The following is a 14,165-nucleotide window of genomic DNA, read 5'->3' as shown; positions in this document are numbered from 1 at the left end:
TCAGTCCATCTCATTTCTGAATAACTTTCTCACATAGGTGAGCAAGTTCTGGTTAATAAAATTCACTCTTGTGTGGAATACCTTGTGCAGCAAGGATGGAGTGTGACTGGCCACCTTCCTGGCCAGCAGCATGGTCACCAGCAGCATTGTCTTCTCCTCCTCCATGTCTCTAGGGCAGGCCTGCAAGACCTGGTCCACTGTGATGGCCAGGCACTCCCTCTAGTCTTCCTCAGACAGGCTCCCATCCCTAAACTGCATCACCAGGTGGTGCACCAGACTCAGGGGACCCTGTGGTCCATCATATCCCCAATCTGGATGAGCTGTCAGGCTATGTTTCTGATGATGTCTTCTTGAGTCTCAGAACCTCTATTCTAGACCTCTCAGACAAAGTGGCTTCACTGGCTGCCATCTCTCTGCAGTTTCTCCTCAAAGTCCTTCTGGGGGACAGTGGGCATGGGCAGGGCACAGCCCAGCCTCTTGAGTTCTTCCTGGAAGTTGTCGTTGGGGCTATGCTGGAGGAAGTTGAACACCAGCAGGTCTGTGAGGCACTCACCTCCGAGGCTGGAACTATTGTGGACCTGAGGATTCATGGAGGCTGGTGGTGCAAGTGGAGTCCATGCACAGCTATCTGGGGCAGCAGCCCCCAGCAGCAACTGGAGACACAGAGACAGCCCACCCTTAATATCTTAATATTTGATTCTAAAGTTTATCAACATTACTACTTTATTCTGAATAAAAGAAAAGGCCTTTAGAATGCAAAATTATAAGCTTTCTTTCTGGAATTTTTGTTTTGGTTTATTTTCTGTTGGTTAATGTTTTCATTTAATTATTTTCTTTTTTATTTTATTGTTCTGTTACAGTTCTCCCAGTTTTCCCCCATTGGTCTTTCCTATCCTACCCAGACTCCCTCCAACCATCAGTCACTACCCTGTTGGCTTTGTTCATGAGTCCTTTATACATGTTCTTTGACTAGACCTTTCCCCTTCTTTCTCTTTAATTGTTTTCTCATACTTTAATTCTATATGTTAATTCCTCAAATTAAACATCATTATTTCTATTTTAAGCAGTGTTGGTTAAAATTTACCTATACATTTAATAATTTCTTTGCTCAATTAATGTTTTCCACCTCAATTTCTCATTTTCTGCTTTCCAGTGTAAATATCTAATATTATTTTGCTGATTTAAAAACTATAAGTTCTCTTTTAAAATTTTAATGTTTACTTCTAACTTATTAAGATGCATGTTTTATTCCACCATGTTTCTTAACCTTATCAATAGTTGTACCTTTCTGTCACCTTGTCATGCTCTCACCTTCCTCTAAGCCCAACAACTAGGAAAAATGTCATGAACATGATAGGGGACTGGAATTTTTAAAATCATGTTTAAAAGGTAGAAATAACATTCTTGTAATATTTCTGATAGTGTCTGAATAAGTTCTTGGCAAATTTACTCAGAACAACTCTAAGTGAGACAGCACAGTAAAAAGGGACTATTTGCTGAATACTTAATAATTCTAGTATCCTTGCATCCAAACCATGTACCTTGCTGATCCTGGCTTCCAAAGTCATGCACTATATCCTGTTCTCAACAACCCTATCCACATGGCACAATAGTCAGCATTGTGACTGTACTGAATTGGATACTAAATGATCTAAGAAGACAAAAGAGGCAAGCCCATCATGAATACAGACACAGGAACAGTCTAACATGGCAGGGAGGAGAAAAACCTACTAGGTAATTTAATCAGTGTGATTTGCTCATGTAATAAAATCCAGATGAATGATTCATAGAAAACTTCTTAAAATACTAAATTAAACAGTGTCAGTAAAGAATATGGAAACTCCTCTGAAATTATCTCAATCAGAAGTGAAAGGAAATGTAGAAAGTTTGCTTGTAAAATGCTCAGGAATTTATTGAGATCCAATGATATTAGGATTCCTCCTCTCCCTCTATCTCTATTTCTCCTTCTCCCTTTTCAGCTTTCACCTTTTCTCTCTTTTTGCTTCTCTTTAATTTTGTTTCATATGTTAATTTTCTTCATAACAAATAGTAAAATGTTATCTTTATAGGTTCTTCAGTTATGTTAGCAACCACATTAACAAAAAACTTCACATAGGCAGTATAAGTAAATTGTCAAAATAATCCTAGGAAGAAAATGCCACTATCATCATAAATTCTAATTTGCCTATGTGGAGAATCTAGCTTAGAAAGACTGAGTAATCACCAAACCCAACCATATTGAACTGTAAAGTCCTTTATCTCAATGCTGAGATATGCGCTACTGATCTCTGAATAATTCTTCCACAATAGGCTATTTTGTCATGCAGGCAACATTTTAAAAATCAACAGGTAGTAGACATTTTTAATGTTAACATGTCAACTACATTTTCTGTTTAGGGTTTGTAAGATTTTCTAGAAACAACTGCATTATTTTAGGTATCTTATACCTAGTTGTTTGAAAGATAATGAGGGAGATAATCTCAGCAAAAGCATATATGTAAACCAATTTTTCTATTATGTATATATCAACTACAACAAAATTACTCATGGTGCCATTTATAGTCTGAGTTAGATGAGAAGTCCAGTTTGGGTGCCATGATCATTATGCTACTTAGAAATAATATTTGAGATTATTTTGCCACATATTTCAGTGTTATTTTCCATAGAAGGGCATCATTTTACAGAAAATGAAGCCATAAGCACACACTGATTATAAGACATTGTCAGTCAGGTTTGGCTTGCTTCTATGTTGGCACTTCCAGGATTGCATGATGTAAAAAAAATTCTGTGGTTAGGATTATTATAGAATTTTTCTTCTCTCTTACTTACTACATCAGTCCAGTAGCTTTTACTTTCTAAATATGTCTCCAATTCCTCCTCTCTTCTACATTTTGACTGCTATCCTTCCGTGCTTGGCCTCATTAACACTCTCCTGAACTACCAAAACAGCTGTCTAAATGTTCTCCTGGTTTCCAAGATTTCATTCCTTCAGTTGATATCCATATTCTCACCTGAATACATTTTGAAAACCAGAGCTGATCTAGTCTGCTTAAAAGCCATCTAGTTTACATAACAAATTTACTAAAAAAATAGCCAAATTTCTGAGCATGGCATTCCAGTCTCTTGAAATCTGTCCCGGAAACTTCATCCATTTCATTCTTTCCTTGTACCAAGTATATGAGGTGCCATTCTCAAATTTTCTTCAGGAGTTTAAACATCTTCTTTTTGAAGTATTCTCTTTATATCCCCTGGCTGAATATATTTTGTCTCTCTCATAAGTTATTGTAAATATTATACTAAATGCTATACTGAATATCATTTACTTAAGTTGTCAGTGAATTGTAAGCTCCAGTGTATCTCCTGTAGAATGTAGTGCCAGTGGACTGTGAGCAACTTGAGGGCCAAGTGCATCTTATTAATCTATTTACCTAATATACACAGAACCTTGTGTATTAGCTAACCATTCATAATGCCTATTGAATTTAAATGTAAAGATAGTATAACACAGAATATAGAATACAATGTGACCTGACCCTAGTGAAACCAATAAAACCATTCCCAGAAACAATGTAAACTCTATCTTTCATTTCTGTTTTCTTCTTTATCATCAGTGCCATTTTTGTAATTTCTCATTATCTCTCAATTGAGTTATTGAAACCATATTGATACTGGCCTCTTCCATCCAAATCCCCCCCAACCAAACACTTACCCACACTATTAGAGTGATTATACCAAAACAATGCCAATTACATTAGTCTTCAGCTTTCATATACTTAGTACCTTATGCTAGTCTTTGGATGAAGTTCACATTTCGTAGCTCAATAGAAAAGGCTCTTTAAAACTTGGCCAAAGTATATATTCCATAATCTACTGTAATGCCGTCAAATATTTAATACTCTTTCATGTTTCTGACCTAGTTTTCTTTTTTAAATATAGTTTATTGATTATGCTATTACAGTTGTCCCATTCCCCCCCACTTCACTCGCCTCCACCTTGCACACATTCTCCCACCCACATTACCCCGCTTTAGTTTGTGTCTATGTGTCATGCTGATAAGTTCTTTAGCTTCTACATTTCCCATACTACTCTTGCCCTCCCCCTGTTTATTTTCTCCCTACCATCTATGCTACTTATTCTCTGTACCTTTCCCCCTCTCTTTTCCACCCACTTCCCTGTTGATAACCCTCCATGTGATCTCCATTTCTGTGGTTCTATTCCTGTTCTAGTTGTTTGCTTAGTTTTTTTTTGTTTGTTTGTTTAGGTGTGCTTGTTAATAACTGAGTTTGCTGCCATTTTACTATACATGTATTTTATCTTCTTTTTCTTAGATAAGTCCCTTTAACATTTCATATAATAATGGCTTGGTGATGATGAACTCCTTGAATTTGGCCTTATCTGAGAAGCACTCTATCTGCCCTTCCATTCTAAATGAAAGCTTTGCTGAATAGAGCAATCTTGGATGTAGGTCCTTGCCTTTCATGACTTGGAATACTTCTTTCCAGCCTGTTCTTGCCTGCAAGGTTTCTTTTGAAAAATCAGCTGACAGTCTAATGGGAACTCCTTTGTAGGTGACTGTCCCCTTATCTCTTGCTGCTTCTAGGATTCTCTCCTTCATTTTAATCTTGGCTAATGTAATTATGATATGCCTTGGTGTGTTTCTCCTTGGGTCCGACTTCCTTGGGACTCTCTGAGCTTCCTGGACTTCCTGGAAGTCTATTTCCTTTGCCAACTTGGGGAAGTTCTCCTTCATTATTTGTTCAAATAACTTCCCACATGTTGTTCTTCCTATTTTCTTTCTGGTACCCCTATAATTTGGATGTTGAAATGTTTAAAGATGTCCTGGAGGTTCCTAAGGCTCTCCTCATTTTTAAAAATTCTGTTTCTTCATTCTTTTCTAGTTGGATGTTTCTTTCTTCCTTCTGGTCCACTCCATTGATTTGAGTCCAGTTTCCTTCCCATCACTATTGGTTCCCTATATATTTTCCTTTATTTCACTTAGCATAGCCTTCATTTCTTCATCTAATTTGTGACCAAATTCAAACAATTCTGTGAGCATCCTGATTACCAGTGCTTTCAACTGTGTATCTGATAGGTTGGCTATCTCTTCATCATTTAGTTGTATTATTTCTGGAGCTTTGATCTGTTCTTTTGTTTGGGTCATTTTTTTTTGTCTTGACCCGCCTGTTGTGTAGTGAGGGGCAGAGGCTTAGGTGTTCACCATGGCAGGCAACCCTCATCACTGGGTTGTGATGCTGTATGTTCAGGAGGGGTCAGAGAGGGAACAGTGGCTCTTGTTCTGCTCTCTGCTAGATTTCAGTCATTTCCACCACTTCCTCCAAGCAAACAGGGCCCTTCTGGTGCTGGTTTTCATGTGGATGGGTTTGTGTACATTCTAGAACCCTGTGGGTCTCTCCAATGAACTCGCTGTGAGGCTGGGATTCTCTCCTGGAATCTCAACCCCCCACAGGTGTTCTCAATTGGTGTTTTGAGGTTTTATTTCCCTGCTATGGAACCCTGGGTTGCTCCCCAGTTTCACCTAGTTTATTTGTGTGCAATGTGGGACTGCCTCATCTTCCAGCTGCTTTGTGCACCATGCCCTTCCACAATCTGCCACCTCACTGGGTCTACCCGCTGCCACCTTACATGCCCCGGGTTCACCAGTTGCAGCTTTGCCGCAAGTCCTCTCTACCCAGCCGCCCAACTCTGCCCCTTTTATCAGTCTGGATGAATGTTTCTTCTTTAACTCCTGGGTTGTCGGACTTCCATACAGTTCAGTTTCCATACAGTTTTCTGTCAGTACTGGTTGTTTTCTTGTTTCTAAATTTTTGTTGTCTTAATTTGGTTATGCAAGGAGGCACAGTGTGTCTACCTATGCCTCCATCTTGACTGGAAGTCCCTGACCAAGTTTTCATGCACCCCTTTCTCCCTAAAATATCTGTCATTATTAACTTCAATGATAAAAGCATACTCATCCTTCAAAGTTCAATATAAATAAAACCTCCTCTCTTTCACTTTCTTACCATATCTATTCACTTCCTCCACTCAAGGAGAATGAATCCTTCTCAAATAACTTTATACACATATTTATTAAACCATACATTATATCATGCATTTATCTTTCTCAGCACATTGTAATCTACTTGAAAACAAAAATTGTGGATTAAACATTTGTATGTTTAAAGCCAAGTTCAGTGGCTATGACAAATGGTAATTAGTTTGTTGCATGCTATATGTCCTAAAGTATTTAGCAATATGTACTATAACATGATGAGGTAACAGGCTCTCTACCTATCTATCTATCTATCATCTATCTATCTATCTATCTATTTATCTATCTATCATCATCTGTTTATCATCTGTCAATATATATATATGATGCCTACAGATTTCATATTGTACATAAAGTAAAATTAATGCTGAAATAGTTCAAAGTATTTAAAATATCTTCCAACATAGCTCAAAAATGTGCTTGTTATTAATTTTACATAAATTATTTTCTCTCTTATACCATATCCTGTAGACAAAGTAACAACTCAGAAATTCAATTATGTGATTGCTGAATTACATTGGATGGAATAAGTTTCATTTGTAAATGGACGTTTTAATCACAAACACAAGGCATCCCCTGAAACATTTCTTTTAAAACTCAAACAAGCTGATATGCTATCAATGAAATTTTAATCATTGATTTATTCAACCAATATTTGTCAAACACTTACTATATGGCAGATACTCAGGTTTTTCAGTATAACAAATAAAAGTTCATTGGCCCCTGCCATTTTATAACTCATATTTCAGATGGTAGACTAACAACCATTATTCGGTAATAAATTATGAAAAAAATTATGAAGAAGAAATATAAGATATTATGAATATATGTAACATCTCTGGAACTCAACTTTCTCATTTTTAAACATTCAGAGTACTTTTGACACAATAATACCAATTGCTATTTATAAAAATCCCTTCTAGCCCTGGCTGGTGTAGCTCAGTGGATTGAGTGCGGGCCTGCGAACCAGACAATCGCGGTTCGATACCCAGTCAGGGCACATACCTGGGTTGCAGGCCGGCTCCCTGCAGGCCAGTTCCCAGCAGGGGATGCACAAAAGGCAACCATACATTGATGTTTCTCTCCCTCTCTCCTTCCCTTCCCCTCTAAAGATAAATAAATAAAATCTTTAAAAAAAATCCCTTCTATTTGTGTTTACGGTTAACAAATATTTTTACTTCATTAATGCATTCATTTCTTCAACAAATATTTATCAAATGTCTACTCTGTACCAGATAATATCCTAAATACAGTGAGTACAATTATTAAACTTAACTTTACATCTTAATTATACAAGTGTGATGTGTACTGTGAATAAGACCTTACCATCATAGAATACGCACTGTTTTAAAAGATAATATTTAGTAAAATGGGCAATCACAAAATTGTGTGATTATTTAACTTTGGCTACTTTAATAATGAGAAGTTTAAAAATCCCAGTAAAGATACATTTTTTCTTTCATTAATTATTATGTAGGCACTGCATGATTCCCTGGAAATCCTATATGCTCTAAAATCCCTTTCCTAATTAGAAGTTACATTCTAGCTCTGGCTGGTGTGGCTCAGTGGATTGAGCACCAGCCTGAGAACCAAAGGGTTGAAGATTTGATTTCCAGTCAGGGCACATGCATGGATTGAGGGCCATAACCTCAGTAGCAGGTACATGAGAGGCAACTACACATTAATGTTTCTCTCCCTCTCTTTCTCCCTCCCTTCCCCTCTGTCTAAAAAGAAATAAATAAAATCTTTAAAAAAGTAAAGAGATGAAAATTTATTTTAAAAAGTTACATTATATTTGCTTTTATTTGGTAGAAAGCAATTGGATCAAACTAAACTATAATATAGATAAATCAATTGAAGCTCTTGCAGAAATAATTGTATTTTAAAATGCTTAATTTACATTTTTAAGTTTGTACATATCTAGTGATAGATGTGGCTGGGAACATTTTGGGAGTCAGGAGACTCCCTAAGGACCCCTGACACATGCCTAGAACACAATCACCTTCACTGCTTGCACAGGAGGGCACTGCTTTTTTTTTTTTTAATATTTTATTTATTTATCGTTAGAGGGGAAGGGAAGAAGAGAGGGAGAGAAACATCAATGTATGGTTGCCTTTCGTGCGTCCCCTGCTGGGAACTGGCTTGCAGGGAACTGGTCTGCAACCCAGGCATGTGCCCTGACTGGGAATCGAACCGCGAATGTCTGGTTTGCAGGCCCGTGCTCAATCACTGAGCTACACCAGCCAGGGCCAGGAGGGCACTGCTTTAAAAGAAAAAGGAAACTCAATGCAAAAGAATTTCACATTATGTATTTATTTTTTTAAAATAATTTCCAATGTATCCTAGCTTGACCCATGAGTCCAGGTCTACCATCATAGTTCTGCAGAATTGGAATTTATGACCTTGAAAAACATGAGAAATTCTACAAAGAACAATGAACTTAAAAGCATTAAAAGATCCACAAAGGAAAATACAATTATAGTTCCTACACACTATTCAACTGGTTTAGAACAATTTTCAACAACAATGGTTGGAATACAATTGAATTTTAGAGAAACTCAGTTAACCAAAAAAATTAAGCAAACACCTGATTCCCCAAGCAGCCTGGATAATTGGGGTTGTATGGTACATTAACATAAATGTTGGATAATTATTTCCCCCATTTGTTTCCTTGTTCTAAAGCCCCCAGCAAAAATATTTGTAGTAACTCTTAAAAATCTTTCTTGAATTTTATCTCATTTCAGTGGCTTTTATTTAAATTGTCTTCCCTGATACTGTTGTTTTCAATAATGAGATTGCATGTCAAGTGTTTTTTCTCATTTCAGTTGTGTCACATTTCTTGTTTTTATTTATTCAATTTGATAAAGTAAAACTCTCCACATCACATTAAAGCTGTCAGGTTAGTAATTCGGTTAGTAATATTAGGTTAGTAATTAAAATATTGATATTACTTAACATTAAGTGCCATTTGACTATTTTTTACTATTTAAAAAAAACTCAACATGTCATGAATAAGTCTTCCATTAAAGAACATAAAGAATAAGTCTTTTATTAAAGAACAATGTTCAATAAATTAACAAGTTAGGATGCCTCACATTTTACCAGCAAATCTTGTCAGCTGCGTATCTGGAAAGGAGATGCTGGGTTATGAGATCAGCAGCACCAGCAGTTGCTGCAGCAATAGCACTTTCTGTGCTTTTTTCTTAGTACATACTGAAGAGCTGTTATGCCTTCAAAGGCAAAAATTGGACAAAATGTTAGAAGAATCAAGTGAGAAATTGTTTTTAATTGTAGTACAAACTGAGAATTATTTTTCTGGAAAATTAAAATGGTATTTTTATCCATCTATTGATGAATACTTAGATTATTTCATTTGTCTCATTATGAAAATCTATGTATACATGGATATATATTGTATTAGTTTGCTTGGGCTGCCATAACAAAACACCACAGACTGAGTGGATTAAACAATGTAAATTTATTTTCTCATTGTTCTAGAGGGTGGAAGTCTAAGATCAAGGTGTCAGCAGGTTTGATTTTTCTTGAGGCCTTGCTCCTTGGCTTGCAGATGGCTGCCTTCCCAATGTGTCTTCCCATGGACTTTTCTTTGCACACATGAATCCCTGCTCTCTTTCTCTGTGTCCAAAGTTCCTCCCCTTACTAGGATTATATCCTAAGAATCCTAAAACATCAATTTCAAAGAACCTATGCACCACAATGTTCATAGCAGCACAATTTACAATAGCCAAGAGTTGGAAGCCACCTAGGTGCCCATCAATAAATAAATGGATCACAAAATTATGGTACATATACACAATGGAATTCTATGCTGCAGAGAGAAAGAAGGAGCTACTACCCTTTGCAACAACATGGATGGAACTGCGAAGCATTATGCTGAGTGAAATAGGCCAGGTGCTGAAAGACAAATACCATATGATCTCACCTTTAACAGGAATCTAAATAACAAAGCAAACAAGCAAGCAAAACAAAAACAAAGACACTGAAATAGAGAACAAGGGGACAGTGACCAGAGGAGAGAGGGAAGGGAATTTAAGGGGAAAAAAAGGGGAGGGATTTGGAGGAACAAATAGGAAGGACACAGGGACAAGAACGAAGGGGGGGTGGAAATGGGAGGCAGGGGGGGAGCACGGGGCGGGGGGCGGCCTGGGATGGGAGAAATAGACAAAAAACTGTACTTGAAAAATAACTAAATAAAATTAATTAAAAAAAGAAAAAACTAAATAAAATTAATAAAAAATAAAAACATAAAAAATATTTAAGCGACAACCAGGTTGTCATTTAATTTTCAGACATAAAATTACTGAGTTATGTATTTTATCTAAATGTCATTGCAAGTGGTTAGATAATGTTTTTGCCTGAGAAACTATAATATATCTCAAGATATGATTAGATATAGAATCAGTGTATTTCCAGAGAAAAAAAAGGATAAGACTCTATTTGTGCATAGTTTATGGTTTTATTACTATCTTCAACTATAATGTGATATAACTATAACTGTAAAGCAGTTTTCCCAACCACCGATAATAAAATATTCAGGGATTAACAGTAAAAAAAAAAAGCAAAGTTCCTCCCCTTAAAAAAAACAATAGGTCAGATTGAATTAAGGCCCACTCTGATGAACATAATCACCTCTTTAAAGGCCAGGTCCCCAGGTATAATCATTCTGAATTTATGTAGGTTAGGACTTCAGCACATGAATTTTGGGAGAACACAATTCAGAACATAGATGTTATGATACAGGATTTTTTTTGGGGGGCACGTATCAGAGAGTAAAACTACTGGCTTTTACAGACTACCTTCAACTTTATTAGGAATTGGCAAACTGCTCTTCAGATTTGTTCTAGCAATTTACATGCCCACCGGCAGTATAAAGGAGTCTACTGTGTCCATTTCCTTTTCCCAAACTTGACATTTTTATACTGTTTCCTTAGTATATCTTAATTTTGTATTTTACTGTATATTAACAAATTTGTGTATATTTCCTAGATTAATGTCTTTTCATGTTTCTTCTCCCATGAATTACTTGTCCTTAGTCTTTGGCTATACTTCTATTAGCTTATTTGACTTTTTCTAATTTGACTTTTTCTTATTGCTTATTATTAATTCTTTATATATTATGGATGTTATTTATTTTCAGTTACATACATTGAAAATATCTTCTGAGTCAGGTATTATAGTTGATATAGTTCATGTTGCTTTTGTCTTTCAGAAAATTTCAATTTTGATGTCTAATGATTAGTCATTTTATTTTTATGTATACCTATTATATCTTGTTTACAATTGTTTTCTATTCTGGTATAATTGAGATATTTTCCTATACTTTCTTCTACATTCCCTAAAATGTGTTTTTTTCCTTTTCAAGTTTATCTGGAATGAAGATTTACGGTGTTATTTTAAAAGCCTCATTTTATGTTTTTGCATTGATTGTAAATTGTTTCAGTAGAATTTGTTTTATAATTCAGCTTTTCAGAACTAATTTTCCATGACACATCTGCCATATACCAAATGCTCATATAATAGCTAACAACCTTTGGACATATGTTATGTTAGTCATTTTATTTGCATTATATCATATAATCTTCATAACACTTACACAAAGAAGGTATTATTATTTCCATTTTATCATCAAAGAAGCTGATGTAAAGCAAACAGGTCAAATATTTTCCCCAATGTCACAAAACCACTACATGGAAGAACAAGGATGTGAACCCAAGCATTTGATTACCACTAGTCATTAACATTTGTTTTACATATACATCATTTAGTTTTTGGAGTTTTTACTCATTCAATTGGTTCATTTAGTATCCATTTGACAATTCATGCATTTTTAATGATATTAGCTTTTTAATGTCTTCACATTTAGTAAGGTAAAGTTTCCCATCTTATATATTTTTTCACAATTATATCAATTATTCTTAGCACTTTCACTGTATTTTAAACTCAGCTACTTAGGTTCCATTAAATCTTGTCTAGAATTTTGATTTGCAAATATTATACTCAAGATAATTTTTGAGGAAATTAATACCAACATGATATTGTGATGTTTTAGGTACAAACATGCTAAAATCCTTAGTTTTATGGTCATTTTTTAGAGTGCTTTTTTCTAATACTTTATTTTTTAAAGCATTTTCAATTTTACAAATGGGAGGGAGGTACAGAGGTTTTCTACATAAGCCCTGAACCCACACATGCATACCCCATTATCATCACTCACCAGAATGGTACTTTTTAATTATTACTTTTTAACCAAGTCACATTAAAGACCAGAGTTTACTTTTAGGATTCATTCTTAGTGATGTTCATTCTATGAATTTGGAAGATCAATGATGCGTGCACTGGCCCACAAGGCCCGCAGCGTTATGGATGGGATTAAAGACAAATTCACATGGACTACTGAGTCCTGTGGAGGAAAAGGGACAGAATGGCTACTTCCTCAAGCAGGGAGCGCCTCAGAATGGCCTGGCCACTCTCTCAAGGGGAAAGCGCACTGACCTTTGCCCCAACAGGCTTTTATTGGGTTTCACATTAAACAGGTTTATAGGTAAAGTTTATTAATCACTGTTAGGCAGTAAGGATCAAACAGTAGATAGCATACAAAGAACTATTAGGGCTTCTTCTGAGTCAGGGTCTATCAGCTAAAAGACTACAAAACTTTGGGAAACAAACTCATTTTGTGCTTCGGCCTTTATCATTTAACTAAGAATATTCTTAGCAAAGTAGGCTTCACAGGATTTTACATATCCTTTCTCAGGCCTGATCACCTAGGGAGCCTGCCCTTTTCAGCACAGGGCTGCACCGCCCTCTGTCATTGTTTCAGGCTTAAGTCAGACACAGGAGGGAGATAGCCAAGGAATTTTTGGAGACTTCTCAAGGACTCAGGGGAGTCAGACTTTGTCAAAGCCAAGGGGCGAGGGTTCTCAAGGACTCAGGGGAGTCAGGCTTTGTCAAAGCCAAGGGGCAAGGGTCCATCACTCTTGTGATGGACTCTAGCCAGCAGAGTCTGCCTGTTGTGGCTGACAGCAAGAATGAATGCACAGGCGACAGCAATCCTGTGGAGAAAAAGGGAACAGGAACAACTACTCTCTCAAGGGGAGAGTGCCTATGGGTGCCTCAGCCACTCCCTCAAGAGGGGAGCCCCTCGACCCTTGCCTAGACAGGCTTTTATTGTTTTCCCAGTGTCTTACATCAGAGAAAATTTTATTATCTATTACATAGAATATTACTGTCTACATTTTAGGTACAATCAAGGAAATGAAAATAACATGCAGAAGGGAATCACGAAGAGCTGATTAGCTCTGTCCTTGTGTAAATTCATACAGGCTTTGGATATTATCTACCTTGAAGATAGACAATACACATTTGTTGTTTTAGACCAGGGTGATGGAGTTTTAGCAAGCCATAACAATTTGTATGCATTTTCTAGGCCTGATTCCCATGGGAAAACTCAGTTTGAAGGTCTGGATCCTGCCCACCACTTCGCTTCTGTAGATTTTTTATACAGAGCTGAGTCACATTTGCCAGACTTAAACAAACCGGTCCCCTACACACCCCATTTCTTCATAGCCTCCCAAGTCCTTCCCTGGGGCCTCCACATGATCATACCTGTCTTAGGTCATTCCCCCCCTGGGGAGTCTTACCTGTCATTAGCTAACTGATCAAGCATTGGGGACCAGTATGAAAAAAGGAGCAGAAGTGGTGCTCCTGCCAGGCAGATAAGCTTTGTCTCCTTAGTGGCTTATGGTCCGAAGGTCACTCACTCAGCCCTAGCCACGGGGAGTTACAGCTCCTGAAACCAGGAAGGGTGGCTCCCAACAGATCAGCATTTATGTCTTTCAATAAAGTTGTATAATTATGTCCATTGAGGTATCACATATATTTTCCATATTTAATCCTAATGAGGGTATTTTTCGATATTGTTGCTATTGCAAATGGCCAATGTTTAATGATAATTTCTAATTAGTAGTTGAGTTTTGTGCAAATACTTTAATTACATCATTATCTAATTGCATACAATAAATTTAATGGATTTGTTATTAATTCTAATAGTTTCTATAGATATATTCTTGAATTTTATGTAAAAAATTAAAAACTCTAA

The 14,165-nt window shown here is 36.5% G+C and overlaps 1 pseudogene; it reads right to left on the bottom strand.

The window, feature by feature from the left end:
• On the bottom strand, positions 1-590 carry LOC119036503 (BH3-interacting domain death agonist-like; annotated as a pseudogene).
• Positions 591-14,165: the final 13,575 nt, after the last annotated feature.

This window comes from Artibeus jamaicensis, unplaced genomic scaffold (genome assembly GCF_021234435.1).
Source record: "Artibeus jamaicensis isolate MK-2021 breed Jamaican fruit bat unplaced genomic scaffold, CSHL_Jam_final contig_240, whole genome shotgun sequence".
NCBI lineage: Eukaryota > Metazoa > Chordata > Mammalia > Chiroptera > Phyllostomidae > Artibeus > Artibeus jamaicensis.
This window is presented reverse-complemented; position numbering and strand designations above follow the sequence as displayed.